The sequence below is a fragment of the Notechis scutatus genome, chromosome 4 (assembly GCF_049901735.1).
Source record: "Notechis scutatus isolate UNSWTSFEM ecotype Mainland chromosome 4, rNotScu1.2, whole genome shotgun sequence".
Lineage (NCBI taxonomy): Eukaryota > Metazoa > Chordata > Lepidosauria > Squamata > Elapidae > Notechis > Notechis scutatus.
This window is the reverse complement of record NC_142012.1, coordinates 14,026,410-14,052,571: the sequence shown is the minus strand read 5'-3', so window position 1 is coordinate 14,052,571 and position 26,162 is coordinate 14,026,410. Positions and strand designations below refer to the sequence as shown.

The window sequence follows — 26,162 nt, the reverse complement described above, 5'->3', positions numbered from 1 at the left end:
TGATAGTATGATTATTATTATTTTATGGTTTTGCATGTACACTGAGAGCTTATGCACTAGAGATAAATTCCTTGTGGGCCTAATCACACGTAGCCAATAAAGCTATTCTGATTCTAATTATTCTAATTCTAATTATTCTTTGGGGCAAGACCAGAGGGGATAAAGCCCAGAGCTGGATAGGAGACAAAGGAAGAGAGTTAGAATAGCCACTCCTAGAATCTCTCAGGGTATATTCATTGGGGTGAGAGTAGTAAAGCATTAGTCTGGCAAAATTCTGTCTATTGGATGTAAGCAAATAAAAATAAAAAGAGAGTTCTATGACTGTTTCCCAATTGTTTGTCCATTAATCCCAAATGAAAAACCTCTGGGTATCAATTGTATATTGATTATCTTTCCAAATTCTCATGGCCATGTATATGGTTTTTGAATCCAGAATTTGCCTAACTTTTTTAACAATAAATGTTAAACACTAAATAAGATTAAATGTCCTTCATTCTAAAGTTCATTTTTGTTATTCAAGTAAATACTGAAGTGCCTTTTATAAAAAGTAATTTGAGGGATATCAACCTAATACAGGTAGACACATTTCTCATGAGCCCATTTTTTTGAAAAATCTCTTGTAAGTTTTTGCCCAGTGGTATTTAGTAACTTTCAGGGTGTGGGGTTGTGCATATACTTTCCTACTACCATCATACTTTCCTTTTGTTCAACAGCTGTATATTTTAATCAAAAAATAAGGTCATATGGGCTCAGCTGATCGTCAGGTTAACTGGTTTCTTTCATCTTTCACAACGTTCAAGCTGCTTCTTTTCTGTTTCAAATTTTAACAAAAGTTTATACTGTTCAGTAATTACCTGCTTATCATTTTGCATAATTCTACTTCAAATTGTGATCATGTTACCATGAGGATGCTGCAACGATTGTGTGAGAAATGGTCATAGGACCCTTTTTTCAGCACCTTTGTAACTTCAAATGAATGGTTGTAAGTCAAAGACTACCTCCAATGGCTTAATCAAAATCACCTCATCAGAGACTCCACTTCTAAATGCTCATGACTCCTAGGCTAGTCAGGCCACAGTTCTAATACAACTGTCAACCCTGAAGCTGGCCTGACCGAGGCCATTTTGAGGCTTCAGTGCTGCCACACTGGAGCTGAGGGTTGGGTGGGGGAATAGAGACAAATGGGGGTTTTGTAGTCAAAACAAAATACTTTCTCCTGGGAACCAAGGACATTTTGACAGGTGGTCAGAGAGAGGCGGAGTGAAGTCACCTAGCAACTGGACAGCATTTTGATTGGACCATGTGACTGATTGTTTGGGAAAGGTGGGGAGGGTCTTTAACTTTTAATTAGGTGAAAACTGTGGGAACTTTTAGAATCAGTTTTCACCATTGTGCCAATATGACATAGCCAATATAACTGTTCTTTGAGGAATCTACCTGCTTCGGAATTCTGTTTGCTGTGAGTATATTACTTGGAATCTTGTCAACAACATGTAAATCTCTACTCTGTAGGGCAAAAGATAGCACTGTTGATGTATGTTTTGTTATACGAGCTGTAATTTAAGAGGCTGAAAATTAATCTCTTAAATATTGATCAACAATGCTTTATAAACCATTTAGTACTTATCCTGCAAGATACTCAACAGCTCTTGTCCCAAACTTTTTAAAGAACTCATTGTTTTTAGTAATAAATTGGTTTATGCCACAACCAAACTTTATACTTTTGTCACTCATGCAGGCTTCTGCCTCCCCTGTAGTTAAATTGATGAGAAAAATGAGGTTTGTGTGAGTGTGTCCACATGCATGCAGATGTGTTTGAGAGTGCATACATAATTCTCTAAAGCAAGGGTCTTCAAACTTGACAGCTTTAAGACTTGTGGACTTCAGCTCCCATAATTCCTCCTCCAGTCATATTAGTTCAGGAATTCTGAGAGTTGAAGTCCACAACTCTTAAACTTGCCAAGTTTGAAGACCCTTGCTCTAAAGAAATACACTCTGCTTTGTCCCAGCAATATTGCTTTTAGGATCCAGATGTGGAGTTAAGATGTCAAAGCTAACAAGAGTGAAAACCCAATTAAAAGCCATCTCTGGAGTTCAGCCAACAGCACATCCAATAACATGTTTAGAAATGAACCTCATACCTCAAAGGTAGGAAAAAGAAAATGTGTTTTCAAATATAGCACAACTATAGCACAAATATTTATTTGTGCTATTTGATTACAAGGCTAAAGCTTGGCTCACCTATAGTATCTTGTGGTTTCCTTCCACCACCTGATAATCCCCAGGTGTGTTGGACTTTCACAGTCATAGCTCCACCTGGAATGTTTTTTGGCCATGTAGGTCTGAATTAAGAAGGATGACTGCATTCCTTATGGGAGACTTTCATTTTTTTTACGGTCCCCTGCCTTATGGACTTTACTAATAGCCATCTTTAGTTACTGCTGTGTATACAATGGGAATCATCTTTCCTTCAGGAAGTTGTCCAAACTCCAAACCACAAAGAGATTATGTCCTTTTACGACAGCAGTTGTTACTACTATTTCAGGCATATTCTAAAATAGTTGGAATTATTATTAGATCATACTCATTCTTTTGCTAAGCTTTAATCATTCTTTAATCATTTAATCATACAGGTTTTTCCCCTATTTTTATTATTTATTTCATTGCTGGTTGTAGCATAATGAGCTAGGTGTGGGAAGGAATTAAACTCAATTCAGTAAGCAAAGCTATACCTATTATTACTTTTCTAGTTAATATGAAATAAACTACGATTGGGGAAAGAACCCTTGTAAAATCAGAGAGATTCCTGTTTTTGAATCTGGCTGATGAATAGAGAGGCTGCTTGTGAATTTGAAGAAATATACAATATAAATAAAATAATAGCAGATATAGATTGATTAGGTACTAAATGTAGTGATAAGTAATTAAGGAGTGCTCTATCAAATGCTTGTTAGATCACCCAGGCTGCAAGTCTAGTTTACCTTTTCAAGTCTACAACCTGGTGTTATCTGGTTGAGATTACTGCTCCCAGAATTCTCAGCTGGTCAATGACCATGCTGGTGAAGATATCTGTGAATGGTAGTCTTAACAAATTTGGAAGGATAGGGAAGAGTGACTGAATGCATGAAAGACAATTAAGACAATTAAGTATACAGTCTAACATTACACAGTTTGCATTTCTGTAAGGAATTAGCTCTTCAAGCATAACACCCTGATTTTTAAACATGGGAGACTTAATTTTGCAATATTTTGAACAGGAGATATAAAGCTATTTATTAATCCCTTCTAATGTTTCGTACTAGATTGCCATGAAGCCTGCAAGCAATTCAGAATTAATGAATACACTGCCTATTGGCACATCTCTAATACACTTCTTTTTAAATGAATTGCCTTTCAGACTCATAGAGTAGAAACATCTTACTTACTATAGGGCATAATTCCTGCATTGGTAAAGATTTGAGAGACTCCCTATGCTCCCCCACCCCTCCAGCAATTCTATGGACAGGTAGCTGATCAAAAATATATTTAGTCAAATATTATGTTTGTCCATGTGTTTTACTGCCCTGTAGGAACAACATGCTGCTTCTTTACTTTTTATTAGCCTTGAGTGGTATATGACTTACTCAACATCCTCTTCATTAATTTGAATAGATTAGTCAAAATGATTTGTTGATATGAATAATCAGATCAATCTGATTCAGATATTTGATAAAAAGTGTGTATTCACATGTGCCAAAGTCAGTTGAATCATTGGCCAGTTTGAAGTTATCCAATTTGATGCATCAGACTGATCTGGCGATCCAATCCAAAAAGGGCCACTGGACAGAATCATCTTCCAACACAATCTTCCAATCACATTTACCCTTCATCCATAACCTTCTTTAAACTTTAGAAAAGTTTAATATAGTTTAGTTTCTGCTTTCCCCAAAAAACGTACAAACAGCACCAACATTATGCAAGTAAAAAGCAATTTTTACTTTCTAGGCTGATCAATTTGTTAGTAAGAAGGGGATGCGATGGCTCAGTGGTTAGAAACACTAAGCTTGTCAGCAGGACAGCTGACAGCCTGTGTTTGAGACCCAGGTTCCATGAATGGGATGAGCTCCTGTTACTTGCCTCAGCTCCAGAGCACCTAGCAGTTTGGAAGCAGGTGAATGCAAGTAGATAAATAGGTACCATTTTGGTGGGAAAGTAACAGTGTTTTGTGTGCTTTTGGTTTATACCCATGTTGGCCACATGACCATGGAAGCTTTCTTCTGACAACACTGGCACTCTCAGCCAAGAAACGGAGATGAACACCATGTCCTAGAGTTGGACAGGACTAACAGAGAAACCTTTACCTTTTTATACTGGTAAGAGCATTCTAAATTCCATAAAACAAAGGAAATGGTTGTTGGCTCCCTAAAGAAAAAAAGAGCTTTATAATCCAACTCATTTCGCTGTTGATTCTCAATTTCATTTCTTCCACCAAAGAAAAGTTTTAGTTGAGGGGAAAAAAAACCTACCAGTTTGTGGATCACTGCCCCTTAATGGGTCTTGTCACTAAATCTGTATTAGCTTCTATATATCTATTGAAAATGATTTAGTGTATCCTTTGTTTTAAATCTTTTCTTCATTTCTTTGACCCCATATTTCTAAGCCTCTGATCCAAGTTTTACTTCTAACGAAAGAAGATCTAAAGACAAGCAATCATTTTGTTTTACTTCATACCCGCTAGAGATCAAAGCGACAAGCAAACAGACTCAATGAAAACAAAATTAACTGCCTTTTTTTCATTCTGGTCTGATAATGTCTACTCTTGTGGTCAGAGTCTAACACTTAACTCCATTTTCTATAATCTATTAAGCAAGCACTGCAGTTGATGCATTTTATATGAAGCCGCAGCATGTGATGTTCAATCTTTGATTTAAAGGTACTGTATCGTCTTCTGAATTAAATTTGCAGCCTCACAACTTTTAAATCCAAAATGCCAAAAAGTTATCATTAATCTGAATAAACTTCACTGAAATGACTAAAAAGGAACACAGAAAGTTATTTTGTATTGGGTCAGACCATTCATCACTAAACCAGGATTGCCTCTACTTCTTTGACAGTAGTGGCACTTTCATCTATATGGAGTTTCCACTCTCTTTGATTTTCCAGGATGAGAAGATGGCCTGTTTCTGGGATGTCCAGATGCTGTTCTAACTAGGCCTTCTTCCATTCAGAGCAAAGCCACCATGTGAGTCAAGTTGCCACAAACAGAAATGCATGTCTAGTAAACACAACTCTTTCTTGTGTGTTTTTGCTCTGGGAAATCTGTCTGTGCTGTTGTCATGAGCTTCTATTATAAGGTGGTATCATGGTCCTAAATTATTTCACTGCTTAGTCATATCATGATACACTTTATTTACTCTATTCTTTCCAAGCCTGAGACAAGGCTTTCTACCATTTGTAAGAAAGACTTTCCTGGACTGAATCCAAGCGTCCATCTATTTCTTTCCACAATTACTAGCCACATGCTTCTGGGAAGCCTATTAATAGAGGCTGAGGGATGTAGCTTTTCAGTAAATAATCCTTTCAGCAAACAAGCCCAATATTTCACTTTTTGTTTTATTTTCTAACTTCAAGAGTCAGCTTTGATTCCTGGTGACTGCCTGGACGAGTTCCTTCACTTTTCTTGGCAAGGGCTTTTGGGAAGTGACCTACTATTGTCTCCTTCCTACAGATATAATACTGTATCTCACTTGGCCTCGGTAAGGTTAGTCATGCCCCTTTCTAATACTAATTGGAAAATGTCCAGATCTAGAAATGATCTATTTACAAGATAGACTCAGAAGAAAACAAAACATTTTTTAAAACTAACCATAAAATCTCACAATATCACTCAGCACGTACAGATCCCAATAAAAACTGCTCAGACATATCTTCAGAAATCTATAAGATACCCTGAAAAATGTATTTCTCTTCCAGAGTCTTGTGCAGCAAGGGTGGACTTTTTTGTAATTAGTCAAAAAATTTTACATCAGCTATTTTCCAACAACAGAACATTCTCCATTGATGTAGATGCGGAAACCAAGACCTGTGGTGAGACTAAATTGCTTGTTTTTCCCTATATCTTATTAGACATTTCAGTGGTGGGATTCAATTTTTTTTACTACCGGTTCTGTGGGCATGGCTTGGTGGGCGTGGCAGGGGAAGGATACTGTAAAATCTCCAGTCAGAAGTGGTATTTGCCGGTTCTCCAAACTACTCAAAATATCCTCTACCAGCTCTCCAGAACTGGTCAGAACCAGCTGAATACCACCTCTGAGACATTTCAAGATTTAATAATGTCAACCACGATCTCATGGATTCATAAACCTGCCTACCTTCCAATGTGAGAAATGCTACTGTTATTCAACACAGCTAGACCTCGACTTATAACTTACATACCGTTAGTCCTCAACTTACAAATATTTGTTTAGTGATGATTACAACGGCACTGAAAAAAGTGACTTATGACTGTTTTTGCACTGATGACCATTGTAGCATCCCCATGGTGATCAAAATTTGGACACTTGACAATTAGCTGATATTTATGATGGTTGCAGTGTCTTAGAATCACGTGATCCCCTTTTGCGACCTTCTGACAAGCAAAATCAATGGGGAAGCCAGATTCACTTAGCAACTATCTTGCTGAAACTTGGTCACGCACTTAACAACTGTGGCAAGAAAGGTTGTAAAATGAGGCAAAATTCAATTAACAACTGTCTTGCTTAGCAACAGAAATTTCGGGCTCAGTTGTGGTCATAAGCTGTGGACTAGCTGTATTGACTACACAAGGTACTTGCATAGGATATCTACTATTAAATACATTCATATTCAAAGTAAAAATGTTAAATTCATGATCTCTCAGCTTTTAGTTCAGTGACTTTAACCATCACATCAAACTGGGTCTCAGGCTAAACAATAAATGTTTACTGATCAGATATCAGAAATGTTATATTAAAAAATAAACAATGGGGAACCTTCCAATAATCATTTTCAATCATCACAAAACTATAAGAGCAGATTTTATTCTAAATTAAGAATTGGGCGGGAGGTTCAACTCATATTCTCTCCAGAATATATTGCTATTTTTGCTTCAAGTAAAGAACCTTCATCAGAAAGACCCAAGAATCATTCCTGGATCTTGCAGGTTGTAAACTATTGCCTTTCAAAATTTAATTTGTACCCCACATATGTGGTCTGAATTTCTTGAAAGCAGTGTGATTATGTTCTATTTCATCAGCCACCTAGTGGCTAATAATAAACAGATAACAAACTGAATGCCTTTATATAGGTTTATCATGCAACTTCTTCAACTCCAAATGAAATACCCATAAGCAGTTTCTAAAGTAGCATTACAAGACACTGTGGCATGATTAATTTGAATAATGGATATAGTTATTTTAATGCAGCTTTCCTCCCCCACCCAAACATTATTTGCAGAGGATATACTGTTTTTTTTTTTTTTTCTGTCCTCTTTTTCCCAGAATTCAAGCACTGAATTCAAGTGCATTCAATCCTCCATAGAGCAAACTATAATCTTCCTTCCTTCCTTCCTTCCTTCCTTCCTTCCTTCCTTCCTTCCTTCCTTCCTTCCTTCCTTCCTTCCTTCCTTCCTTCCTTCCTTCCTTCCTTCCTTCCTTCCTTCCTTCCTTGGGATGAATGGCCATTATGTTTTCAGAGTGATGGAAAGCAACTTTTTTCCTTGATTACTGAATGCTAGGTGTTAAGTGAAACATCAACAACTGGGGTGGGATTCTACCAGTTCGGATCGGTTCTGTAGAACTGGTTGCTATGATTCTGCGCAGTTGGAGAACCGGCAAATCGTGCCCCTGGCTGGCCCCGCCCCTCTCTACCCAGTCAATCCTTATCATGCATGCCCGACATCGCTAACTGCGTTCTCCCCACCCAGTCACTCCTTAAGTTATTTATTTTTCCCCCTCCCGACGATCAGCTGTTCTGAGGATCAGCTGTGCCGAGATCCCCCTCGCTGTCTTACTGCTTCACCCAGGAGGCTTTCCTGAGGCCCAGGAGGCAAAAAAAGGGGGAGGTTGCTGCAAAAAACCCCACATCCACCCATTCACATGGCTACACCCCCCCCTAGCCATGCCCACAGAACCAGTTGTTAAAAAATTTGAATCCCACCCCAATCAACATCTATCTCAAGTTTCATCCAGACCCTGACTTTAAATTGCAGCTCCCTTGGCTGTGAACTTCTGGCAACAAAAAATGAGATAGAGAACACAAATCTGGACAAATCAAGAGTTGCACATTCTTCGACATAATTTTCATTGGACCCAATAAGACCATCTGCTCTAAAATTGTACTTGTATCTGTCTGGACTTCTAAACAACCCATCAGCATGGCCATTACTGAAAATTCTGGACAATGAATTATATACCCAAGGAAAATTATTAGGAATAACCATACACATTATTTTTCAATTTTCATCTCCTGATTGGTGCATTTCCTCCCATTTGTTGTTTGTACTAAGGATTTTCCAGCTATGAATTTTGGACTAATTAAAAATATTAATAAAATAAATAACAAAACAATAAACAATGAGGGGTTCTTTGTGCTCCTGAACTTGGTTGTTTTCTTGCAAATGTTTCATTACCTAACCAGGCAATATCATCAGCACTAGAAGACAGTGGGGTTTGCTCTCTGTTTATATACTAATGATCAGTGGTGGGATTCAGCCAGTTCGCACCAGTTCGGGAGAACCGGTTGTTCTTTCTGAGCAGTTTGGCGAACTGGTTGTTGGAAGAAATCATTAGGGCAGAGAACCGGTTGTTAAATTATTTGAATCCCATCACTGCTAATGATGTTACTTGGTTTGATAATAAAATGTCTGCAAGAAAACAATCAAGTTCAGAGAGCACCAAGGACCCCTAATTTTAACCTTGAGCTACAAATATTCTCCTTTACCAGTACAATAAACAGTAAAAAGTACTCTTTTAGGGATAGCAGTAGCATCGTGCAAAGGAGGGAGAAACAAACTTGCTTTTTAATTGTAGTTACTGACCCTAGGATACCTAACAGTGTGCAAAGGTAATTCAACAACATTCTAGAATAAAACTGCCCCAAAATGAGGTGCAATGTGTCTTTGTTGAAACCTTCATAACCTTGCAGGATCAAGGGATGAAGAAATTATCAAGATCTTCAACTACAACCAGATCTTCAGGCCCATTCTGCTAAGATGCTTGTTGTCTTTGAAGAAATGTAATGAAATTGTTTAAAGTCTTCCAGAGTCAGTGAGATAAGAAGCTGAGCAACTGGAAACATCTGAAACAATTATTTCAGTGTTAAAAGATGTCTTACAGAATTTGTCTGATCTGAATGTCAGCAGTAACGTTTTTGGAAATATTCCCTCAATCTGGTGCCAGACACTTCTACATTTAAAGTCTGGAAATTCTGATCCCAATATATCTGAAAGACACATCTCCAGGTTGGGAAAGAAGACTAAGGTATTTTAACCTAAGGTATGGAAACACCACCCAGTTCCAAAACTCTGGGAATGGTCTAATTTAATTGAGGCAGAGATAATTTAATCTGACTGAATGCTTTGTTTTCCCACAGACTTGCACAGGAAAAAAAAAAAAATTCCCAAGCCCTTTTTTTTTCTTCTTTTTTAAAATGATAAGATGGGATATTTTAAAAACAAATTTCAGTGGAGAGACCAAAATTTCATGGAGCTTCACAGTGGGAAGAGCTATCCAATCTGACCAGATAAATGAAATTCTATTTGGAAGCAAAAAACTGGAACAGAATTTTGGATTGTTTATATGCAAAATATCTACATAGGCATTTCTACTTCAATTCCCAGCATCCTTATCAAAGACCATACTGGCTGGGAAATTCTGGGACCAATCAGAAGGTAAGAAGACTGTCCTTCCTACCACTGTGTAATAACCACTGCTTCTAACCCAATGAATACATACTCCTACTCCTACTCCTACTCCTTCCTATCATTGTGTACTAACCTTTGCTTGTAAGCCAGTGGTGGGATTCGAAAATTTTTACCACCTGTTCTGTGGGCGTGGGTTTGTGGGTGCGCTTTGTGCATGTGTGCATGAGCATAGAGTGTTTGCTACTGACATTCTCCTGTAATCCTGCACTTCCCCTGTGTGTTAAACAGCTGACGCACAGCAATCTGCTGTGCCGTGCGAAGCAGCTGAGCTTCAAAACCAGGAAATAAAGGTCAGAATAGAGCTGGGGCGGGCAGGAGGGCCCAGCAGCTGATCGTCGTAGCGAATTAGTTTGCTCACAGATGATCCTCAGAGCTACCGGTTTGGCCGAACCGGGCCGAACCGGTAGAATCCCACCCCTGTTGTAACCCAAATGCTTCTACTCCAGGACAGCAAACTTTGCTGATTCCTGCAGCTGCACAAGGTCCAATCCATATATTATTAAAACAATTCTGTTCGTTACCTTCAATTGGGTGAAATGGACCATCACAGAGCAGCTATTTTTGAATCAACATATGTCAAATGGGTTACATACAGAATGTACCCAAAATCTGAGACCCATGACTCTTGTGGGTTAGAAACCTGGCAAAGTTGTGGTTGCTTCAGTGCCACCCTGCCTTTCAACTACATTTCCCAAAAACATGTAGGCCGTACTATACAAGGGAAATGGGAGAGGCATATTTCCACCCTCTTTCCTGCCTGCTTTGGCCCCTATTCCCAATTTGGGTGAGCAGATTATAGGCTGTTTTGAAACTGAGGCTGAAATTTGAAATCTCTTAATGGTGGAGGCCAGTGAAGGAAGAATGGAGGACCGACTTGGAGGTGGGTAGGGCTGACTAGTGCCATCAGTCAAAGAGAGACCTCTTCTCTCCCTGGACAGAGGGCCCTTTGGGCAGGTGCCTGAATGGGAAGCGTGCAGCAATGGGATCCTACCTGTTCCACTACCGGTTTGCGTGGGTGGGCACGCGTACCTAATGCACGGACGCAACTTTCCCCACACCAGCTGAGGCCTGCAGCACCAATCAGCTGAGAGGATAAAAGAAAGAAAAGCGCAGGGTGAGAAGGCAGATCCTGTGCTTTTCTCTTCTTTCTCCTCTCAGCTGATCCTTGGAGGCTTTTTTTTTTTTTACTACCTTTATTTTTGCTACCAAACCAGTAGCATACCACCACCGGAAGCATGGGTGCGGTTTTCCTCATGGTCACTTGGTTCCACCCTACCCCCAGGAAAATGGCAAGCAGTTCCACAGATCAGCCAAGGAGGAGGAGGAGGAGGAGGAGGAGGAGGAGGAGGAGGAGGAGGAGGAGGAGGAGGAGGAGGAGGAGGAGGAGGAGGAAGAAGAAGAAGAAGAAGAAGAAGAAGAAGAAGAAGAAGAAGAAGAAGAAGAAGAAGAAGAAGAAGAAGAAGAAGAAGAAGAAGAAGAAGAAGAAGAAGAGGAGGAGGAGGGAAGGAGGAGGAGGGAGGAGGAGGAGAAGAAGAAGAAGAAGAAGAAGAAGAAGAAGAAGAAGAAGAAGAAGAAGAAGAAGAAGAAGAAGAAGAAGAAGAAGAAGAAGAAGAAGAAGAAGAAGAAGAAGAAGAAGAAGAAGAAGAAGAAGAAGAAGAAGAAGAAGAAGAAGAGGAAGAGGAAGAAGAAGACTTCACTGGGGCTCTTCTGAGGATCATGAGAAGAGGAGAAACAGCACAACTTTGTATTGTATCTGGAAAGAGGAAGAACAAGGGTGAGACTGGGATGCCTGCTGGTGAAGTAGAGCTAGCTGTTACGGTGATGGGTGACCATTGGAGAGACAAGATTCTTGGGTACCCCCTGGAATGGGGAGCAGGTTTTCCTCACAATCCATTCCCCCATCCTCCAGCAATGTGGTAGGCAGTTCTGCAAATCAGTTGAAGAAGAGGAAGAGAAGGAAGAAGAGAAGGCAGCTTCACCGGAAAGGGAAATAGTATAAGCTAATATGTGAAAAAAGAAGAATGACCCAATGAGTCCCAGGTTGTTTAATATATTAATATGAGCAGTGGACTAATGTAAAAAAGCTGGTTCTCTCTTCCTCTTCTTCTTCTTCTTCTTCTTCTTCCTCCTCCTCCTCCTCCTCTTCTTCTTCTCGCTCTTCTTCTTTCTCCTCCTTTCTTCCTCCTCCTCTTCCTCCTCCTGTTCTTCTGCTTCTTCTTCCTGCTCCTCCTCCTTTCCTTCTCCTCCTCCTCCTCTTCTTCTTCTTCCTCCTCCTTTCTTCCTCCTTCTCCTTTCTTCTTCCTCCTCCTTCTCCTCCTCCCCCCTCCTCCTCTTCAGCTAACAATAAAAGTGTTGCCGCTAAAGCTCTAACTTCAGTACCGCTTCTTCATTTGGAATTCAAAAGGTTGAGTTGACTTTTCTAAGGGTTAAAGTGTTAGCAATCCAAAGTCACCCTCTCTGGATGCTCTAAATTCACTCAACAAAACTAGACTACCGAAAACAAAGCAGAACCATGACAAATGACAAAATAGCCTCTCTCTTTTTCTTTTTGGTTTCTAGACAAAGGCAGAAGCAGTGGAGCAGCAAGAGCTCTTATGAGAGGGAAAAGTGGACGAACGTGCCCTTTGAGGTTAGTAAATCTTAACTAAGGACTAAACATCATTCATGCATATATAAATAAAGCCGAAAACATTTACAGTAACTAGGCAATGCATAATGAGATGGGGCATTTGGGCTCTAGCAATTCTAATTAACCTTCTCTATTTTTTTATGGCTTTTATTTTCCTGAAGTGTTTCAGTTATGTTTACGTAGTTATGTTTACATAATGGTAATCTCTTTCAAATGTTTGCATGACTTGCCAAAGGGGGTATGTTGTTTTAAAGAGAAACTCCATTCTCAGACAGTGGGATAAAAAATAAAGCTGGTATTGCATTCTGGAACTTTCTTTCATTTGTATAGCCAACTGGCCCCCAATCCAAAGTAGGCATAATAATTGGGAAACAGTCCAGGATTGTTTCAAGAAGTCAAGTGTAGGACTGATAGGTCAAGAAAAAAGAAGCATACAGCAGAAGACAGAAAGGCATTATCTCTTTGTAGGCACTGTATATTCCTGATTACCTAAGTTTTGCCTTTTAGAGCAAATGAGCTATATAGGTAGTCCTCAACTTACGACAATTCATTCAAAGTTACAAAAATACTTTCAACTGTGGCAGCATCCTCATGTCACGTGATCAACATCCAGGCACTTGTCAACTGATTTCTATTTATGACAGTTGCAGTGTCCCAGAGTCCCCTTTTACGATCCAGATTCGCTTAATAACCGTGTGACTAACTTAATAGCTGCAGTGAATCACTTAACAACTGTGGAAGGAAAGGTTATAAAATGAGTCAGAATTCTGTTGCTAACAAAGCAATATAAATTTTGGGCTCAATTGTGGTTGTAAGTCAAGCACTACCTGTGTTTCAAGAGCTGTGGTGGCACAGTGATTAGAGTGCAGTACTGCAGGCTACTTCTGATGCCTGCCAGCTGCCTGCAATTTGGCAGTTCGAGTCTCACCGGACCCGAGTTTGACTCAGCCTTCCATCTTTCCGAGGTTGACAAAATGAGGACCCAGATTGTGGGGTAATAAGCTGGCTCTGTAAACCACTTAGAGAGGGCTGTAAAAGCACTGTGAAGCGGTATATAAGTCTAAGCGTTATTGCTATTTCAGCAAAATACCCTTATTGGTTCATGACAGCGGGGAGCTTCATTTATACCTATAAATACTGTAAATATTCACCTTTATTATTATTTTTTCTTCTTTCTTTGCATCTGGAAGCGTCTTGTCAGTACCCCATGCTTTCAAGAACAGGATGTTTAACATATCTATACATGTTGATTTTTAAAAGTTCAAGTGCTTACAGAAAAATTGTTTTCTGGTAAGCAATAATAATAAAAAGGCACATTCAAGTGGAAGCCACGTGACAGAAATATATTGCTGCACTTTTCTTCTGATCAACATTAACAAGATTAGGAAGGCAACAAACGGTATTGGTTATATGTTAGCTACTTCCTAAAAATCTCACATATCCAAAATTGCTTCTATCAGGATGGCAGTTTAGAGGACAACCCTCACGATCTACTTGATTGTCCAATTTTGCTGTATGTATGGAAAAATATACTGCCTCTTCTGTAAAGTACTTTGGCCAAATTTTCATATAGTGGAATTCTTATTGAAAACAGAAAATATTATGTTTTGTACAGTTGGGCAGATTTTGTTCATAGCACAGCTGAACATCACTACAGCCCTTCCTAATAACATCATTAAATGCAAATGATTTTGTTTTTGTAAGAAATACTTTTTAATGGCTATTAACCCATCTCTGTATAGTTTCAAATGTTATAAATTATAGTTTACTGTTTTATTGCACACTTGACAACTGTAAGTTAGGTATAGGTGATGAGTTGGAATTGTTAAGGTAGCATCGGAGGATATAAGCTGTTCCAAGTAGGATGGTTTTTTGTAGAATCAGGGTATTCTAGTCTGATAAATTCAGAATTTCCAAATAGCGAGGTAGCCCTTTAGGTATTGCTCCAAGGGCTCAAATTACAATTAATTTGATAACACATGATTTCTTTTTCCAAAGTCTCTCAACTTCAATTTGTAAGTCCTGATACTTTGTGATTTTTTTCTTGCTGCGTGTCTTCAATTTGTGCATTACCAGGTATTGCAATGTCAATGAACCAAACCTCCTCCTCCTCCTCCTCCTCCTCCTCCTCCTCCTCCTCCTCATTATTATTATTATTATTATTATTATTATTATTATTATTATTATTATTATTATTATCCAGATGGAATTGAACATCATCTAGGAAGAACATCTCTTGCTATGTCAGATATTACAGCTCTCTTACTATATGGAGAGGGATTTGTTCATCTTTTCAATGGGCCATAGCATCCTTTTGTACCAGAAAACCAGCTTTGGGATTTTGAGAACTTCATATTTCTGTTGATTTTCCAGATACACATTTTAAGGTTGGATAGCGGGAGGCTATGAGTCACCTAAAATCAGGAAATCAAAGAGTCATAGTGGTGAAACATATCTATCTACCTATCTATCTATGTACTATCTGAAACTGCTACCCAAATCCCAAGCACTAAGAATTTTGTCCTGTCCCCACTTTCCTTTCTGACAACCTTTGGGTAACAGCTGTCCCAAAGACTACCAGTCATTTCCATAACTTCTGTTTGGTGGATCATTGTCTCAGAACTTCAAATACATTCTTGTAAGAGATGATCAGGCTGAGCCTGAAGGCAGGGTCAAGTGCATCATCAGTCTGGGGTCCTTACACCTCCCCAAAAAGACCTAAGTCCAGCCTCCCTTGAAGTCCGTTGACCATATCCTGGCTCCTGGTTTCTTGTGCCTTCTCATTCAATCTGAGGAAAACATTATTTCAAAAGAGATCAGCAGTTCATGGAGGTTTTAAGATGGCTGACATCTGTGTGCATGGCATTACTATCGATGCTGAAGAGGGAGACCTGTCCTAGAATATTGATCTGAAGACTCTAGAAATGATACTTTTGCCTAGCTGTATAACACAATTGGAAAAGTCTATAACACAATTGTGAGGTCTGTATGAAGCGGCTTTGGCTCACCTTGGCAAAGAGCTTCACGCCATGTGATTGTTTTAATCAGTAACACAATTTGCTTTGACAAGGCATGTCTCTTTACCTCAAAGATTTGACCTGTCATGTCTAATAGCCAGAAGAGATTTCAATACATGAGCTGCGCATATGTAGAAATCTATTTCAGCTCTTTGAACTAGTAAAGGGGTTTCAAAGGAGAGGTGTAGCAAAGCCATCCAATTAAGAAAGCCAAAACTATCCATGGTGTCTTTCTTTTAAAACTCACAATAAGATTTTAAAAAGGCATCCTTAGGGCTTGACAGAGTGAGATGACATTAGATTGAATTATCAACCAGCTGTCTAGAAATATCTTTCTCCTCCTTTTGCAGGGAGTCTTTGAAGGTTGAAATCAATCAACCTGATCACCCAGTTCCTATAAAACCAGTTACCTACCCATCATTATCTATCTATCTATCTATCTATCTATCTATCTATCATCTATCTATCATCTGTTTGTCTGTCTACTTCATACTCCTCATTCCAGCCAATCTTTCACAACATTCCATTATCTTATAGAACGAGCAAACCTTAACCATTAAAATTGGACTGTTAATTTAATTTAATGGCCTAAAATAATTTTAACTCAAACCTAAGTGATGCTCTTCCCAGTACTCTAGATTTTCACATAAGATTTGATTAATTTTCAATCAATCGAATGATAAAAGGTCTAAGGACTTTACCTAGGAGTGCAATATGTTTGTAGGCACAATATGGACAGGCACTTTCTATACATCACAAATCAGCTCCAGATGCATACTGGTTTTCCAAATGTCCAGTGTCCATCATACTTGCAAATCCAATCCAATCCAGTCCAGTCCAGTCAAACCCAGTCCAGTCCAATATAATGTAATGACTAAAGGCCAGCAAACAATATATTTGCAAGCAGTCAACTAATTTAAAATAAAACCACAAATTAGTAGACTGCGTGGGGAACAATATATAGATGTATAGGATACAATGGCTATGTGGATATGATCAATATCCTTCATGTAAAAATGTCTCCTATCATATTCCTATGTCTCCAAACTCTATATCCCTGGGTGTTTATACACCTGTTTGTCTGCTCTACCAATTTATAGTTTCAATGTTCTTGACTTACATCATGACAAAAATTAGAACCAACTCTAAACACTGAAGGGGGGAAGCCAAACCACTAGCAAAAGTGAAACCGTTATGAAATAGCACAAATGTCTTGAATCTGCATAATTTACACCAGTTACAAAATCCCTTTTTCTCTTAGTAAGAGTTCTGTATGCATGTATACAACTCTAAGCCCATTCTTTTTGCCAGGAACAAATATACAAATCTACAGTACTGATATTTAGGAAATTGCACTATAAATTCCAAAAGAATACTGGGAATAAATTATTCCAGAAATGTTATTGCAACGATAACATCTGTATCTGAGTTTCCATGCTAGTGAAACTAAAGAATATATTTACACAGGCACACAATGTTAAACAATAGGTTCTTATTTGGTTGTTAAAAGTCTGTTTGGGTATAGATTTCATTTACAGGACTCGGGTTTTACAAGGACTCATGGGTTACAGCCATATTGTAGATGGTTACTTGGATTACCAGAATATTATTTGAACCTTTTATGTTATATTTACTTTGAATTTACTGGGGCTCAAGTTTTACAAGGAATCATGGAAGAAACCCCTTTGGTTTAGAACAAAGAGGCAGGAGATCCTGTTGTTCTTCAAAGTTTGGATCTTGGCTTAAAGCCAAGATTGTAATCATTGTGTGATTTGAAAAATGAAACAGCTCCAAAATGATAAGCGAAGTAAAATTACCAGAAGACAGGCACTTCAGCCGCATAGGGGATAAATGAGTAAAAAGTTACTTTCAACCAGAATTATTCAGTTTCACTAAAAGGGTCGTCACTTAAAAACAAGGAACAAACCAAATCCATCACCTAGCAACTTTCAAAACCCTGAGTAGCAGATCCCAATCAGGAAGGAGTGAGGCTCCCCAGATTTGGGCAAGGCATTTTCTTAAGATTCCTGCAGCATTCAGAATGTACTGGATGTAAATTAGAGGGACAAGCTTTCCGCATGATTCCCACTGCTCTCTCCCTGCAACTGGAAACAAGCAAGTTTAATTTATCTAAAGCAAGTCTGAACTCTCACCTTACTCCTACAAGGGCTCCAGGGAAAGATCCAGCTCCAGATGTAGAGGCTTCCAGCTTTGCCAACCAGAGCTCCGACTGCTACGGGCTGCTTCCCAGCCCAGCCAGCTTTGTGGCTTTCCCCTTTTACTATCTGTGTGCTCGCTGCAATTTCTCCCATGACTCCATCACCCAGGAATGGCAACAACTTTTCTCTTGTTTAACACCGGTGCTGCAGGGACATACACAGAAACATTTGCATGCATACACAAGAGAGACTTAGAGCTGCTGAAGTTAGGGAGGGAAAAGAACACAAGGACGGCCCAAGGTGAACAGAATTGAAACAGGAAAAAAGATACACACACACACACACACACACAGAGAGAGAGAGAGAGAGAGAGAGGCACACAAATCCTTTGGACTGGCTTGCCTTTGGAAGTGGCACTAAATGATATAAATCACAGCTTGGGGGGGTGGGGGAGCAGGAGGTCAAAAGAGAGTGAATCATAGAATCGAAAAGGGGCATAGACTCTGAAGCCAGCCTTCTCTGAGCTCCAGTCATAAACAAAACAAAGAAGTATATTTTTGACTGCAGGAATTTCTATTTTCAGACTCAGTGGATGCTTAGATGTGAGGAAGAGAAGGAGAATTAAAAGGGAAGGATTAACATTTCTTCTTCTTCTTCTTCTTCTTCTTCTTCTTCTTCTTCTTCTTCTTCTTCTTCTTCTTCTTCTTCTTCTTCTTCTTCTTCTTCTTCTTCTTCTTCTTCTTCTTCTTCCTCTTCCTCTTCCTCTTCCTCTTCCCCTTCTCCTTCTTCTCCTTCTTCTTCTATACAGATACAGATAATCAAAGGGAAGGATTAACATTTCAGTTTCTTCTTCTTCTTCTTCTTCTTCTTCTTCTTCTTCTTCTTCTTCTTCTTCTTCTTCTTCTTCTTCTTCTTCTTCTTCTTCTTCTTCTTCTTCTTCTTCTTCTTCTTCTTCTTCTTCTTCCTCCTCCTCCTCCTCCTCCTCCTCTTCCTCTTCCTCTTCCTCTTCCTCCTCTTCTTGTTCTTCTAACCCCTAAGCTTAACCCTATATTTGTTTATATATGATCATCATTAAGATGGTGATGTTTGTATGTTAACACCTTGGACACCTAGAGAGCACATTGCTCAACATAGAAAGGAAATGTATGATATAAAACAATAAAAAATATTTCAAAAAAATAAAATAAAATTTCAGTTCTCAAACTAAGAAAAGTTCAACCCCAAAGATCCAGAAATCTTCTCTCCTTCCTTCCTTCCTTCCTTCCTTCCTTCCTTCCTTCCTTCCTTCCTTCCTTCCTTCCTTCCTTCCTTCCTTCCTTCCTTCCTTCTTTCCTTCCTTCCTTCCTCCCTTCCTCCCTCCCTGCCTCCCTCCTTTCTCTTCCTGCCATCCATCCATGCACCCACTCGCCTTCCTTCCTTCCTTCCTTCCTTCCTTCCTTCCTTCCTTCCTTCCTTCCTTCCTTCCTTCCTTCCTTCCTTCCTTCCTTTTCTAAAACTCCCAATATGTAAGGAAAGATCTTTAAAAAAACCTTCCACTTGTATTGGGTTGAAGTTTTCACCTGGATCCTGCAAAACAATCTTTTTTTTCTTTAAGATCCTTTTGCAAGATCTGGGTCAAACATCATGTTAGAAGGAAAGGGTGGCTTTTTAAAACACACATAGGCACATGCACTGACAGACACACTAAAGTAGAAAGGATAGAAATAATGGCTGATGGTAGTAGAAAGGAATTTATGGAATGAAATTGTGAAAGTCTTAATCAGATACCAACAAAGGCTGTGTGCGAAAACATACTCATATTTCTTATTTGGATACAGGATATGGGGTCAATTAATTTCAGCAAGCATCTGGTGAGCTGGAATCAATATGACAGGGAGTACAATTTATAGGGCAACAGAGCAGGGAAAAGCAATATGTAAATTATGAAAAGTTTACTGTAGCCCAGAAAACAGCACTAGTGGCACATACTAGAAATGCATAATATTTACTATTGTGGTTGATATGGGTTTATCCTGGTTTTTTCACTTTAAAAAAAAAACAAACCAAAGCAAAGGCATTTTACTATTAATATAGTCAATAAGTATTGATATTGCTTCAAATTGACTTACAGAGCTCTTTAATAATTGTCCTCTATTATTTTGATGCAAAACTAACATTATTTCAACTGCCAGGGGTTTACTATAAACTACAAATAGATTTTTAGAATGGAATTAAATATGTTCTTTTTTTAAGATAGGTGCCTAAAATCAACCCTTTGGCTGATTCTCACAGGGACTAGTTATTAGCTAGCAATAGGAGACAGTGCAATTCAGGATTTTGTCAAAAACTAGTAAAAGTGAAGGTTTCCACTGTCCAGTTGTGTTCGACTCTAGGCGTGTGTGTATTCATTTTAGTTTCTTAGCCAAAGGAGCTAGTGTTGTCCAAAGACACTTTGGTGGTTTACAAGAGTTTAACAGATTAACAGAGTTGGAAGGGACCTTGTTAGGTCATCTAGTCCAACCCTCCCACCCAAGCAGGAAACCATACATCATTTCTGACAAATGGCAGTCCAATCTCTTCTTGAAAGTCTCAAGTGGTAAAGCTTCCATCATGTGGCCAGCATGACTATATGCCAAAATGCACAGTCAACTTTCTGGAGAGATAAAAGATATCCTGAAGTCAAGTTCAGAACTCTTGGGGATTGGGGATTTTGACGTCATTACTGAAGTGACTGGCATTGCCTTCTTCTGGGACATTTCCAACAACAGGCCTCCCATTGAGATACTAAGTCCAACCCAGCCTACTTTTGAGTCCTGTATTTCTATCTGCCAAGACTTAAAATCTCTCTTTCTCAGAGACTTTGCACTGTTGCCCCATGTCTTCTAGAACCTCAATTTACCTTTGCCTTTTTTTCTAGATAAGTATACACTCTTCCAAAGAGGTCCTAAAAATGCTTGAAAATATAAAAAGTGCCATCGACAGACATATGGCCCAGTAGCATCTTAGCTTATCATTTGAAAAAACAACAACAACGAAGAGACTCACACATAAACAAGCCTGCATTTGTTCCATAACTTCTTACTCATTTGCACATCAAATGGAGGGTTATTGGGGGATATGTGTGTGTGTGTGTGTGTGTGCTACATATGCTCAGTGGAGTCACAAAACTTTAACACCTGTTAGCAGTAGCATAAAGGCAACAAATTACAAGGACTGGGAGCCAGATTCCATTCTAGTTTGTGCACAGATCGACTGTTAAAGACACTAAAAGAATGTGTATGGATTTCACATCTATACACTGTAAGTTCTACAGGAACTGATTGATGTGCAATTGCAAATATTTAGTAGACCCCAAGGTCAAAAATGAAGGAAAAGGAGCCTAATTAGAAAATGGGTATGTTTGCCCTTAAAGTAATTCTGTGCTCACATTTTCTCCTTTTGCTTAGTCTTGGAAATAGGGAAGTGTCTTATCACTGTGCTTTTGTTTTCTCTTACACAACTTTTTATCACTCTGAAGTGTCCCTGACTGCTTACACTTTCCAGGCTGAAAAAGATTCAAGGGAAGAGTTTTCTCTTGATGTTTCCTCTTGGGATAGAACGGCAAGGTGGGAAGCTGGAAAAATTTCAGGAAGTTGGCAGAATGGATTGTCTAATAACAAAGAGATATTTACAGTCATATTCCTTCTCTTATTTATTATTTTTATTCTAATCATCAAAACCATATCATGACTTGATTTTTCCCCCTCTTTCCCACTAAAGGCCAGTGTGATGACCCAGAGCATGGCACAAAGGAAACACAGTCAGATAATCAGTAGGAGTCCCTTTATTAGCTCCAACTTTGCCCCCAGTGTCCTGGTTACCTTCTGGCTGGAGAAAAGCTCTCCCAGGAACAGCCTTTGGCTGCAGAGAATCAAATCCAAAACATGGTCAACAAAAACTATAACTATAAGTCCAATCAAGGCAAAATGAGGTAATTAGTTCGGCAGGGCAGGAGCAAGAATTCCAGATGTGAAGGCACGGCAATAACTTGACATGGTTGGGAAGATGCCAGGAACACAGATAACTAAAGTCAACACAAGACAAACTCACATTTGCTCCTAGCAGCTGCTGCACTCAGCATGCATTTCTTATCAACTGTCTTCCCAGGTGTGGCTAATGAAGGGAATCAGGGCCCTTTCCTCCCCCGTAAGGCATGCAACCCACATTGCTCTCTTCTCTGGTCCTCCTTGCATGCCCTAGGATGAAGAGGAGGTGGGCCTGGATCTTCCTCTGAACTCCCTCTCCCTTGTTCTATCTCTCCCCTGCTCTGCTCGGCCAAACTTTGCCCTTCCCCAGCAGCCCACCAGTGGATACTATGCTAGATAGCCTTCTCTTTAGGAAGCTGGGATAACCTTAGGAAGACTGACTGAATCCTGCCTGATAGGCTGGGCCAGTAAGATTCCTTCTCCATTCACAGAAAGAATACTATGGAGAACACAACAGTGATTTACCAGAAAATTATTCTGGTTCTCTTTCCTAAAGGTGGAAAAGAGTGTAGATCTGACTTTAGGAAGGTGGGAGAGTGGTGGGGGGTGGGGGGGGAGAGAAATGAACCATTAAGAGATGAGGAAAAAAACAGTTCAATTCCTGAGAAAGCAGAAAGAGTGATAAAGAAGCCCAGAATAGCCCACCTTGATATTCTTTGATAAGATAGAGTCGAGAGGAACACTGATGGCTTTCAAGATTCTTTTATTCTACCCCACAGCAATAAAAAGTGTTCGTGAAACTCCCTGCTGCTCTTGTTTCTTGACCTTGTCTTCCTTGAAGGACTAACCGACAGGCTTTCTATTATCCCTGTTTAACTCAGTCCTTTTTCTAGGCGGTCAGTGACAGCTCAGTCAAAGCTCTGAAGTGCAGCTGCCTGTCCTTTTTATTTTCTAATAATGCTTTTAGTTCCCACTCAGGGTTTAAAGACACTCTGGAAATAAAGTTGTGGGTTTTTTTTTTTTTTTTGGAGGTTGGGTGCTTTACTTTACAATATTCCAATTTCCCATTTTCATCTATATTTTCTCCTTCAAGATGATTATAAAATAGCTCTGTTTGCTACTTTTTAATGAAAAAGAAGACAAGAAGTCTTGCATATAATGCAAGAATAATGCTGATAAGTGATATATTGGACTGTATCATTGTACAATTACAGTGATCTATAAATGTATAACTAGCAGCCTATTATAATAGCAGTAGCCACTGGAGGCTGAGGTAAAACTGAGTTGGGAAGAGATCATTTTGTTAAGCCTGTGCAAGGTAGCTTCAATTTGTCCTAACAAAGATGTTCATGCCACGAAGACAATATGATTTTCTCTTTTGAGGTGAAAAGGTGAGACAATTTGTCTCAGCCTTTGCAGGCTTGATCTGGAATTTCCAATAGCAAGAAATGGCTCAAATGCCTGTGCTTGTTCATACAGAAGTCTTTCCTAGTTATTGAAACCGCTAGCAGGAGCCTCAGAAGAGAGATGAAGCATAGGCATCTCATTCCCCTCTTCTTGTATGAAATTGAAAAATAAAGATAGCTCAACCATTTTTCGAAACCACCAATAAGGGCAAAATTATTCTTATGGCCTAGTCTTGACCTTGGGTGAGGCATAATCAAATGAGGTTACGTGAGATCCTCTGAAGCGAAAATCAGGTTTTAACCTGTAATAATTTGCAAAACTGTACCAATGTCTACAACTAACCAGGCAGTCGGTTGGTTCTAAGTTGCACACATCTGTGAACTAATCAGAAGATGGACTATGTAGACCCAACACATTTATGGCAAAGGCATTTTTTTCAGGAAGATCCTTAAAAATGGTAATCCAAATGCCTATTAAATATCTAATCTTATACAGAAAAAAAGAGATTCTACTAGCAACTGTGGTGGAAAAGCACACATGCAAAATTAATCCTTTCCATCCAGCCTTAACCTTGACATTGGGCGGATCATCCAAAAGTGTAGTAACATGTATTTTAAACATTACTATCTACCATCTGCTTCATTTAAGATTTGGAACATACTTCATATAGTTATAAATAAAGTTATATACAAGTAAATATATGAGACTATTCCTCCTTGAACCCATTTTTAAGATAACACCATTTCAGGTGATCTGGTATTTAAGTACTGTCAATACTCTAGTAAAAACTCTGAAGTACAAAATATTATAACATGCTATTTATCATGGACAATCAATTCTTGGCTAATTCATTTTAAAATGAACTTTAGAACCAGATAGATTGAATAGCTAGAGAGCTAGAGAACTAGACAGACAGACAGACAGAGACATATCTATACCTATTTGCCCATCTCTCTCTCTCTCTCTCACTCTCACTCTCTCTCACTATATACAGTATATAAAACACATGCATTATTGCTGATTCGACATAGCCAGTCCCAAAAATATTCATTTATATTCATTTTTCTCATAGAATAATCTGGTAGGGGTAGCAATAATTTTCTTTTTATTTCTAAAACAACTCAATCCACCTGCTATATATTTTTTTAAAAAAGAAAGGATCACAGATTTGCTAATAAGATGGTGAGTACTGTTGAAATGTGGGATAGTCAGTTCTTTAAAAAGTCCATTTTTTCCTGGCAATATAGGGAAAAAAGAAATACTATTTTTAATATCAGTTGCTTTTACTTTTACTTCAGACAGTGCTAAGGAGCCAAGCTATGTAGGAAATCATTATTTATTAATCCCAATTGCTGAAAGCAAGGAATTCTCTACCATATTTTTTTTGCAGTGGAGGGGTTTATAAAAGTTTGTTTCTGCATTTAATTTTAGTGGGTTGTTTTTTTGTTTTTTGCAAATATAATAGCAGCTTGATAGTAAAGCCTCCAGCCTGTGTTCCAGAGTGAAAAAACAAACTGTTAATCTATGCTTAAAAAGGAAGGCTTTGGAATCACAATGTGCTGTGTGAGCTACTCACTATTGGTTCCTCTCTAAACTATTTTCATGGGACTACAAAATGGTGGAACATCACAAAGAGCTTATGAGAGTTGCTATGTATGTCTCCTCCCACCGTTCCATGTCATCATTTTGCCTTTAAATCCTGAATACTTCATGGCCTTGTAAAAATACCCATGAGATATACTGAAGTCTTGCTGTCATGTCTCTCAAGAGACATATAGCGTGAACAGCACAATGATTCCTTGCTGCATCATTTGTTCTGACCACAGCTAAGCCCTGGTTTCATTTTGTAACACCATCTGCCAGCACAGCCCTGTGTGAGAAGATTTTCATTTGCTATTAATGGGAAACCATTTAAAAGACATTCTAAAAAAAACAACCCAGTTGTCCTTTTATTCCTTCTCTGAAATTGCTGAGTTCCTCCTTTCAAAACAAGCCCGATTGTTGTTGCTAATTCTAAGGAAAAATGCAACCATCCTTCAGAAGCTTGTTCTTATTAAATGTTGGTTATAAAAGCCCAATTATTTCATTTTTTGAAAGTTCTTTGTCCTCTATATTAATGGTAGAATCATTCTCTTCAATGACAATGTGAGGTACCATGTTTCCCCAAAAATAAGACCCTGTCTTATATATATTTTTGCCACCAAATAAGGCGCCAGGTCTTATTCTGGGGGGTTGTTGTCCATTGACTATCCTCACTTGTGTGTGTCGTCCCTGGCCTCCTTTTCACTGTCAGAGGCCTTCAGGAACTTCTTCTTCTGTGGTCGACAAGACTTTCCTGAAGGCCTCTGTAGCTAATAACAGAGCTCTGGATTGATCTGCAGAATGGGCCAGCAAGGCAGGTCTCAGGGTGTGTGAGGCCTGGCTACAACTGTCCAAAGGTAAGTAGTAGGGCAGCTCCGCTCCCCTCATCCCCACCCTAGCTTAATTTTTACCTGGGCACAATGGAGTGGGTGGGATCTTAATTAGGGCTTATTTTGGGGGTAGGGCTTATATTAGGCACACATGTAAAAATCAAGCTAGAACTTACTTTCAGAATAGGTAGTATTTTGGGGGGAACAGGGTAGCTTTGAAGTGCAATTAGGTTTCCTTTTTTTCATCTGTTTGGAGAACCATTGTAATGGCAACAACGCAGCAGTGTTTTTATATATAAAATGCATCTTTAGAAAATAAAGCCAGAGATGGGGAAAAGCCCAAAGCCACCTTATAAGCTTCCAGTTATGTTAAATCAGCTCAAGGGGTAAAATAGCTATTAGGGAGTATTAAAATAAGTGAATTGCTTAAGGGATAGAATCGGGTGGGATACGACAGGGTTAACTACTGTTTTGGGATTTACGAGCTTCCCTGCCTCCTGTAAATCGTCATCAGCATGCTGCGTGCCAAGAAGCATCCTTTGAAACAGCCCTCTTTTCTTGTTTTTTTAACTGCCGCTGTGCCTCGTTCGGCAGCTGAAGTTGAAAAATCAGCAAATAAAGATCAGGTGGGTGGGTGGGCAAAAACATCAGCAGTCATAGAACTGGTTCTATGTCT

General features: G+C 39.0%; 1 protein-coding gene across 3 annotated transcripts in view; it reads right to left on the bottom strand.

Moving 5' to 3' along the window:
• ARHGAP24 (Rho GTPase activating protein 24) overlaps window positions 1-26,162 on the bottom strand; it is a 434,125-nt gene that overhangs the window by 140,176 nt on the left and 267,787 nt on the right. Inside the window, exon 1 of one of the 3 annotated variants that reach the window (XM_087962829.1) lies at window positions 17,719-18,060. The exons of the other annotated variants lie outside the window; for them this stretch is intronic. The gene's annotated coding sequence lies outside the window, so the exon portion shown is untranslated. Of the gene's footprint in view, window positions 1-17,718; window positions 18,061-26,162 lie in introns of those variants that run through there. 3 annotated transcript variants of the gene reach the window in all.